The sequence below is a fragment of the Lolium rigidum genome, chromosome 4, assembly GCF_022539505.1.
Source record: "Lolium rigidum isolate FL_2022 chromosome 4, APGP_CSIRO_Lrig_0.1, whole genome shotgun sequence".
NCBI lineage: Eukaryota > Viridiplantae > Streptophyta > Magnoliopsida > Poales > Poaceae > Lolium > Lolium rigidum.
Genome location: NC_061511.1, coordinates 65,995,554 through 66,005,446, shown reverse-complemented (window position 1 = coordinate 66,005,446; position 9,893 = coordinate 65,995,554). Strand labels below are relative to the sequence as shown.

Below are 9,893 nucleotides of genomic sequence, written 5' to 3'. Positions count from 1 at the left end.
CTCGAGTGAAGCAGAAGAAAAATAGGAGCGATAGAAAAGAAGGAAACAAAGAGGATTTATGCTACTTGCCGGTGGGCAGCCTCCGCAGAAGGAAGCATGGATTCAGCTGACACTAACTGGTATGTTATCTTTCTGTGTGACACCATGGGAGCTTTGTTTCTGTCCACTGTAGTTACTGGCTAAATGAAGACAAAAATTAATAAATCAAAAAGATCCAAGAGCAAAAGCTAGAGTAAGAAAGTAGTTGTGACACTCTGAAACACGCTTTCAGTTCATTCATTTCAGTGAAATTACCCATTGGTAGTCTACCAATTGATAACTGAAAGCTGAAGAACAAACACAGCAGAGGCAGTAGGTCAATAAAGTGCAACCTATGATTCATAGGATTGTTCTTACCTGCCTAAGCACCATGTAAAAACATGACATGTCCTATTTGAGAGGCGTTTTTAAATGTAATTCCTACAAATTAGTAAAATAGAGGCAACATTAGTAGCACTATCTCATTCGATCGACTTTTTCAACAATAGCTACAGACTAAGATGGCTAACATAGGTTTCCTTATTTTTCATGGGTTAAATCTGAAACAACAAATGCTAATGAGTTTGATTTTTTTCTAATTCAGTTCAATCACAATAAGAGATCTTACCATTGATCAGTTCAATCACAATAAGAGATCTTACCATTGATAGTAGCTCCTGCTCTATATCTGTCCATTAAAAATATAAAGGATCAATTGAGTATTTACTTTTAGTACGTTCCTAACAAATCCTTGATGCTACTTACCTACCTTTTAACTAAAAAATTCATAGGAGGAATAACACGAATATATATTTGTGTAATAGAATAATTAACTCCTCACCGAATGTAGAATCTGAGATTTGCTACAACTATCATTGCATGCCATATTTTCGTTTCCAATAAAAAATATAAGCGGAACACAACAAATGATGTACCGAAAAGGCATACTACTAAAGAGCGGACACATGATCAACTGGAGCCGGTTCAGTTGTGCGAAATGATTAGAGAAATCAAAGATCACTTGTCATACAAGCATGTTGGTTATTTGGGCGCCAAAATAGAATCATTTCTCAACATTCTGAGTAGAGGCAAGCTAAACTGACAGAGGAACTGACATGCCAAGATCATGCAAAATTAATCAATAAGTCATACAAAAACCTGAAACCTATGTACACAGACTCAGTGTGTGCATTTAGTCCTAAAGATTCATCTTTCAAGATCTTGTACCAAAATCTGCTGGTTTGGTAGGCTGCTAATTTGCCACGCGGCTCACCTTACACACTTGCATTCGTAAAACAGACCAAAAGGGAGAGAGAGAGATGGAACTGTGACCGAGCGACAACTCGACGCTAGGCAGATGGCTATGCATGCATAGATGGTGTATAACAACTAAACTATATAGGCGGTGAGTGGAATCAGTAGAATATCTCTGCCATTAAAAATTGATGGGAAATAGTATTAGAGTGATTTAAACAACAGATCAGTGCGCCCTGAATGCATGTATGTAAAGTCACATAAGTTCAAAAACCATCTAATGTGACTGCAAGTATTGTACATTCAGATAAGCTAAAAACAATCTAATATGAAAAAATGCATAGATTGCATGCCTCACATGAAATGTACTTCACTGGAAATGAATGCGCAGCCTATGCCATTATAATCCAGAATGGGAACAACTGCACTGAACTGAGAAAGGGAAACCACAAGATGTATATAGCTGCAAATACCCGTGAAGCTAAGAAAATGGTAATAACCAGTAACCACTACAAAGGAACAACTATCCTTGAACACTAAACAGGAAAATATACTCTGACTATGTCATGTTTCCTCCAACTGGATTTATACAAAAAGGAGGTCGCCAAATATAAATGGTAAAAATTTACTTTTTAGAAAGCTAGAGGTAAAAAATTACTTTTTAGAAAGAGTGGTTCATGGAAAATGCAAACTAATTCAAGGTTTATGCTATGAATTTTTCTCACATTATGTAAACCTCCGCCTGCTGGCTTGTGGTTAAGTTCAAGTCCTCATTTAGCACACTGAAACCTCCGCAAGGAGGCACACCGAAACCTCGGCAAGGGAGAATAGAACACAAGGACAAAATGCATGCTCGCTCACCTCACACGATGCGGCCGGTGGCCATGGGCATCTTTAGACGGTGGTCAGCTGTGGAGTTCATCACCATGGGCACACATGATTAGAGAAGATGGCACTGTGGCTCAGCGGCATAAATCAAGTGCAATCTTGATATGTTAATACCTGAAAGGAATGCAGTGCCCTCATGTTAGAACTAACATTGAGTGCGCTCAGACTCATTTGAGCTGAGGACTTGCATGGTGAACAGACCACAAACTAAGATCACACGTAACGGAAGAGAAATACAAGTGAGCTAGAAGGCATGACAAACATTGGTTCTCCTCCACCTTCCTCATATTCTCTTATTTCCCAATTATGCACAAAACATTAGAGAGAAAAATCACCTTGGTCTTCTTCTTCGTTAATCCCTTCTGCTAGAATCTTATCCTTTCGCAGACCTGCATGTATTGTGTTGAAGAAAACCATCAATTAGTAGTCTAAAATCAGAGTTGTATTAAAAAACCGAAGTGCTAAAGGAAGTAGGAGACAAAAAAAGAGAACCTAATACAGAACCATCCTAAGCCACCTCTTTCGGACACAAGATCTGCAAAGATGGAAATGCCCCTATTATCCTCTTCGTCAATTCAGTTGTGGCCACCTAGCTGTAATGGATATTAGCAAAAGAAATCAGAACCTATGATAAAAGAAAGAACAAAATCAGTATAACTTATCAGCTCAAGAATAAGAGCAATAACAGAGAAGTTTGCAAGCAGCAACCACAACCAAACTCTAAAACGAGTCAAATGAAGCACCTTACATTGGGAGACCAATTGGAAGGAGGAGGAAGAACCAGCCGACCAGATCTGGCCGACCAAGCAACCATAGGGTCTAGCCATGGCGTCATCACCAACACTACCGGGAGGCTGTCGTCGCGCCACTGCGACCTGATTTGGGCCAATCTGCAGGGGGGAGGAAGTGCGGGCTAGTGACCTGCTGTGGAACCCTAGCCGCCATGATCTTCTTTCCTCGCGAGCTCGCGTCGATTGATGTCTTGCCGCCTCCCCATCCCTCGTCGAGCTCGTCGTTGTCCTGCAAGCCAAGGCATCCGGCTGGTCAGCAAATCCCGACGAAACGGAGTTATGGAGGAACGAAGCTATGGTGGGGATCCTCCATCTCCAGCGCCGGTTCCAACCTGGGCTGCTGCCCTTCCGTCGCTGCATGGTTCCGCCGTGACCTCCGGCCGGCGGGGCTACAGCCAGCTAGGCGGAGAAGGCGGGGGACGGTCGTCAGAGCAAGGGTTGGGAGGAGGAGGGTCGGGTGGAGAAGGAGAGGGGATTGGGGGAAAGAGGAGAAGACGTGGATTGGGGATGCTTGGTCCGCTGGTTCTGTCTCAGGCTGCAGTCTCGCGTGACCCATCCCAAACATACCCAACCAATGACAAGTGGACCCAAACAAACGTGGGTCCTGCGTGCAGCTGCAGGAGGGTAGAATAGTGTCGTTGCATCACTTTATCTAGCGGGATGACTAATAGGAGAGCGTCCAGGCGCTGCCACAGCCAACCAGAAGGCCCACTCTGAGCCCACGACGAACGGACGAGATTGCACAGATGGGGAGATCCGACGGTCCAGAATCAATGATCGCTGTGAGACCCCCTATGGGGGGCATCATTTATACCTTTAGATGCCCATTAGGCCTTCATATTGTTTTGTAAGCTTTTTCGCTGTAGGATCATGTTGGCGGTTCCTTTGTAGTTAATCTGTCGTGAATGCTCTTGTGTCTCATTAAGTTGATGAGGAACATAATGCTTCTGTTGAACCTACAAGTTAGTTTGTCCTCCAGTCTACCAATGCAGCGAATATGTCGCCACAACTCCTCCTTGCGCACTATGCTTCCACAACAACAAAAATAGATTTCCCATTACAGAAAGGCAACATATGATGTTTTGTGCATTTTCTACAAGCATTTGTGTGATACAGGGTATATAGTGCTGATAATGTAGTCCCTGGTGTCATGCGAACTTAAGTAGGCAGTTCATGGACTATGTAGCTTAGGAGTTAGGTCCATATATCTTTTTAGATAATGAGCTTAGCTCCACATGTAGGATCCACTAGAGAACTACTGCTGTTTATATTCTGAATGTAAAGAGCATAGGTGCTATGCCAGCAAGTGGTATGGAAACACCACTACAGAAGAACAACAATAGAAGCAAAAAAAAAAGTTAGAACAGTAGCAATGATGTTTTAGCCTTGCCAATTGCAGGCAAACACAAGTTACCAGAAGTTTTGTCAAGCAGAGAGCGTACTTCCAGGAGGTCAACGCCTTTGAGCATTTGGAGGAGACCTAGAAATTTGACTGAACTAGAGTGCAAAAATCAAGATCATCTGCCGATCATGTGGTTATGATACTACTGGAATAGCGACAGGTCTTGTACAAAAATGTAAATGGGAGTAATGAAGTAACAACTTACAGCTATTGTAACATGAGAAGAGTTATAGTGCTATATAATGTCTTATCATCCAACCTGAACCATCAAGGTCTTGATCTGGACCCGCAGTTGTATCCGTGCTGCCATGCCCAGTTCTGAATTTGCAATTGTATCTCCACCTTTGCAGCCAAGATGTATGGCCATGATGCGCCAAACAGGTTAACAAGGTGTTTACGGATTTCACTGGTTTGTTTATGAGAATAGCGGCAACATAGTTTTATTCTGTAACACATTTTATTTAAGTCTGCTGAATTTTGCTCTTGGAATCTACTTTGGACTTCTGTATTCAAGTCCATGCTGAAACTTTGTTTTTAAAGGCTCAGTTCAAGAAGTACTGAAACTTCTAAAACATTGGACAAGAAAGCAAGTGTACAATTCAGTAAAACCAGAAGCTATTGTAGAAAAAGAGATATTGAGAGAGATTCATTTTTCAAAGTTCAGAGTGTTCGTGGGTTAAATTTGAGATTAACTACAGCTCACTATTTCTTCTAGATATAACGTTTATACTCCATCAGAATATATCGTGGTCTCAATATTCACTGCATTTTCCTTTGGTGCATATACATAATATTCCTTGTATTTGATAAAATCTGAACCAAGAGAAAGTATGAAACATAATACAGCCTGATGCCTGAAGCTACTTTAAGTTCATAAAAATGATACATGAATCTCTACGCTTCAATTCAATTGACATCATTGACCCAACCGAAAATTAGAAACTTCAGTAAACTTTAGGCTAGACAGGGAAAATTAGAATATTTATTCTTTTGAAATTGAGGTGTCCATGACTTTTGAGCATAAATGTCAGAAAAATAACAGAGTATACAGTTTCTGAAAATCATCCAACAGCACAACTTAAGTTTTCTAGAGCAGATTCAAGATGAGGGACATGAATGGGGAAATTGGTTCAAGTTTTTTTTTTAATGTCCACATCACTTTATTCAAATGTTCATAATGTTTACAATCATATCAAACCCATCCAGTGGGTTATTCATCCACACATGGGGCCCTGCATCTAGGAACGTAGCAAAAACGCTAAAAAGGGTAACCTTTTTCAGGAGACAAATTACGAGCACATGACTGTACCATTTAGTTCCACATGAGAAACAATAAAAATAAGCTCTAGGGTCGCCAGTGGACAGTGTGGTTGCTGAAATTCAACACGTCTGTCATGTACTCCGTCTGTTGCCATTGTTCTGCACAGCAATCTGCCACCGGTACTGAATGGGGCAGCAGCCCAAATCGGGAGAAGGCAGCAGAGTTGCAGGTAGAATTCCTTAACCCTGGTAGCCCTTTGCCCCTTTGGGGAATAGCTTTGGGATGTCTTGGCAAAGAACATGATATTAGTGGGTGCTAATGCAAACAACAGCTAATTGACCGCATCTTATCCATTTGTTTGGATCCAATGGTCCAGAACTGACTGGAAGATCCCTTGTTGCGCTGGATCTTCTCATTGTAGAACAGGGCATGTGCCCCAGTGATTGTTGGTTATCTAGGATAATGCCCTTGCATATTTGTCCCTTCCATGTATGTACCTTAGCTAAATTCTGTAAATGAACTTGGAAGAACATTTGCAAATCTTAGCACAAATCATTAAGCATGTCCAAATTACAAACTTCTTTTTTATTTCTTGAAACTTCCAAAGTTTTCCAGATTTTCACATGTGACGCGTGGAGACTGAATATTTTGCGCATTAGGTTTTCATCATATCAGGCCATGAGTATTACAGAAAAGCACACAAGCCCGAGAAGATACCGTCAGCCACAGTATGCCCAGTTAGTGGATCACTGATTAACTAGCGTGTAGAGGACATGCAGGCTTGGAGTTGCAGGGTATCTCCGTGCCATGCATGAGCCGACATATGAAGTCTAAATGCTAGTTTTTGTGATAGGCACGGACAAATCATAGGCTGTGTTGGATGAAAGGAATCACCTCAGAAAATGTGGTTAAAATCTAAAACTATGGTTCTATGTTAGACTATCCTGAATGTAGAAGATAGTATGTGAACCGTGAAACATAACAGATTGGACAGTTCAGAAAATAAAAGCCATTTAAAATATAAGAGACCAGGTATGAAGAACAGAGAAACAGAACATGCCTCTGTGTCATAGCATTTGGCCTCAAAATTAGGAAATTTTGGTCAACATGGTCCTATTAGACATCCTCTAATAGCATTCGAGAAGGTAGATACTCAAATAATACAGTACATTAACTATCTTTACAACCCCATGTTCATCCTTGTGATATTGGGTGTTATCCATATGGGATTTGGCCAGTTGCACCAAAGCTTGGATGCAATTTCTTCCCTGTCGTCATTTTCCAAGTTGAGAATACCAATATCCCGGCGATCATTCTTATACTTCGAAACATATGTCTCGTCATCAGTGAAATAAACACAATTTGTCTTCAGCTGCGGATATTCTTCAGCACTAAGGCACTGCGACTGACTACGACCAAGAAACAACACATGATCACGCAAGCCGTTCATTTTCACAAGTTTTTTTGCTGTCATGTCAGCTTTATATACCTGTATTTTCTCAGTCTCTATCAGGATATCTTTTGTGACTTCAGTTTGCCTGCAAACTTGCAAATAGATCACCACATGGGGTCTGAACAGCATATATCCAACCATCCTTGTCACTAATGTAATTCTCCATCTCGTCTACAATAATACTCCTTGTGATGGTATGACCAGTGAGATCAAAAGCATCGATTCCTCCGGTTCTCGTGAATGCGTACAACAGACCATCTATGTGGATGCATTGTTGATAACAGTCCGAACCCGGCGGCAGCAATGTCCACTTACAATCACCTACCCTTGCAAACAAAAGCTGGCATTCTGAAATGAGGATGAGAACTACAATGTAGCTTCCTGTGGATGGATCAGGAAACACAAATGCCTTGAAGTAGAGCCCGTCACGAAACTCGTCCAGAGCATAGATTGTCACATCATCACACCATTTATATTTACTAATTGCACCGGCATCATCTAAGATCGGCTTTACGTGCTCAATGGTGATGATGGGCGGGAGAGCTATCTGTTGGCCAGTTATCGGATTAAGAAGATGAAGCTCGGACTTGTCATCGGCGGTAACTAACCAGCCATGGGAGGACCCAATCAGATGCCTACTACGGATGGGTGGATCCGGAAGAGTAATATTGTAGACCCTCTTTTCTGCGAGGCTGTAGAGACAAGCTACGTTGTCACCAACAGACTCAGAGGTGTAGAGGAGGCAAGGTGTCTGGCCCCGTCTGTACTGCTCAAGCTGGCTGTGTAGGATGGTATACGCGGAGTGCCAGGCGGAGCAGACAGAGCCAGCGCGTATGAAGTCAGGGATCTCTAGGAGGGCAAAGATATCTATTAATACATCCAGCGGCAGCTCCGGCGGATTTTGCACCACGGTCTCGGTCTCGGTCTCCATCAATGGCGGGTCTTTTCTGAATTTCATGTGTGAACCGGGAGAAAGAGCCAGCAGCTTGTGCATAATTCTCAAGTCCAGATGCCCTAAGCTCATTATCCTGGCGACACTACACGCCTCCATTGGGGCAATTGCACAATCGATGCCCTAAGTCTAGATATGGTTGCTTCTGGCGCTACCAAGCAACACTTAATTCAACCGAGTTGGCAGGGTAGCATTTATAGGACAGCTGAACTAACTCTAATAATCCGAGTAGGAGATAGTCCAAATCCGAGTAGGCAGATAATACGACTATGAGTCCGGAAAGATTCGGACTTCAAATCCGACTAGTTCCTAACTCCTGCGCGTGCGCCTCGGACGGATCCCGGTTCTGTTCCCGCAACTAGAGGACAGGGAAAACAAACTAACCAGCGGAAATGTGTAGCCGGGCAGTGCAAAGGCGGAAGGCCAGCTGGGGACGGAGGCAGCTTGAACGCAGGCCGTATTCGTTGCCGGCGGCGCCGTTGCGTTTCGCCGTTGCTGGAACCGCCGCGGCTTCGTCGGCGGCGAGCCGCGCCGCCCTAAGTCTAGAATGGCTCGTGAGGCCCCACAAGCACACCTCCCTAAGCCCACGGGCCATAGCCAGTCCCCAAGGCGTCTCAGGTTGTGCGGCAGCGATTCTTTCCCGCCCGAAGCGGCGGACGGGGCGGGCCAGCCCATTAGTTTCTAGTTTGTACGGATTTTTTTCCTTAATTTCCGATTTTCCTGGGTTTTTTTCAGGTTTCTTTGGTTCCTCTTGATTCATTTTCGGTTGTTGTTGGTTTCTTTCGTTTTTGCTGATTTAAATTCTTTTTCAGATTTGATATTTGTTCTGATTCAAAAAATGTTCAAACTATAATTTTGTTACCAGAAACCCTCCGCAAGCATCCTAGGTAGAAACTTGGCTGAATTTCTCTCCTAGTTGGTTCGCCCAACATCATCTTTGGTAAAATCAAGTCCACCATATAGGTATGCCATTTTCTTTTGTTGAAGTGGAATCTTAGCAAATGCACTTTCAGAGCCAACAACGGATCGGCTTGGCCCATTCTTTTCCATTGTGGATAACGTATATATTTGGTTTCAAAGTCCTACGTGCTCTACATATGGAGGATCTACGAATTGGTTATAGGGTTTGTCCATCCGGTGTATGTACCATCCTTAGGTCTACTACTTTCAAGTACGGGTTCGCTCAAAATAAAAAAAATTAATTTGAATTTTTTTATTTTCTATGTGTCGCATTTGGGTGCCTTTTGGCCACGAAAAATCGGACCGTTGCAAAAGTATTTTTGGGAGGTCGTTGACTGCTGACGACATGCAAACTGACACGTGGCAGACGTCGTTAACTATCCAGTAATACCGTTAACTGGCTGAAAACCCGTGGTAGATGGTATACCCACACAAGGCCTACCAAGTATTAACAGGCAGGCCCAATAAAAATTGTTGGCCCGGCCTATTTCGTTTACGGGTCGGGTCAGCTATTTTTTTAGATAGAATGGGCCGGGCCGGGCCGGGCCGGGTGACAAGGTGTGCCTATCCAAAAAAATAACTGGACCGGCCCATCTAGGTCGCGGGCCGGGCCAGTTGGCCTAGTTTGACAAGTCAACTTGTTGTCTGGGCCGGCCCAGTTAGCCCGCGGGTCGGGCCAAATATCCTGGTGTGATTGGCCGTATAGTCAAAAAGGCCGGCACAGATGATGTGGGCATTACCCTTTGGGTATCCAACATTGGCATACCTCCTCCGGTCCAACAAGGGGCTCACGAGAGTTGCCATAACCCAAGGTGGGCACGCACGTCGGTTGTACCAGAGAAAAGATGAAAGGAGACGGATTCTTAACGGACAAGGTGAGGAGACGTCGACAAAGGAAATGATAGATTATATTA

At 43.3% G+C, this 9,893-nt stretch overlaps 1 pseudogene; it reads right to left on the bottom strand.

The window, feature by feature from the left end:
- Nucleotides 1-6,085: 6,085 nt before the first annotated feature.
- LOC124649356 lies at nucleotides 6,086-8,398 on the bottom strand (annotated as a pseudogene).
- Nucleotides 8,399-9,893: the final 1,495 nt, after the last annotated feature.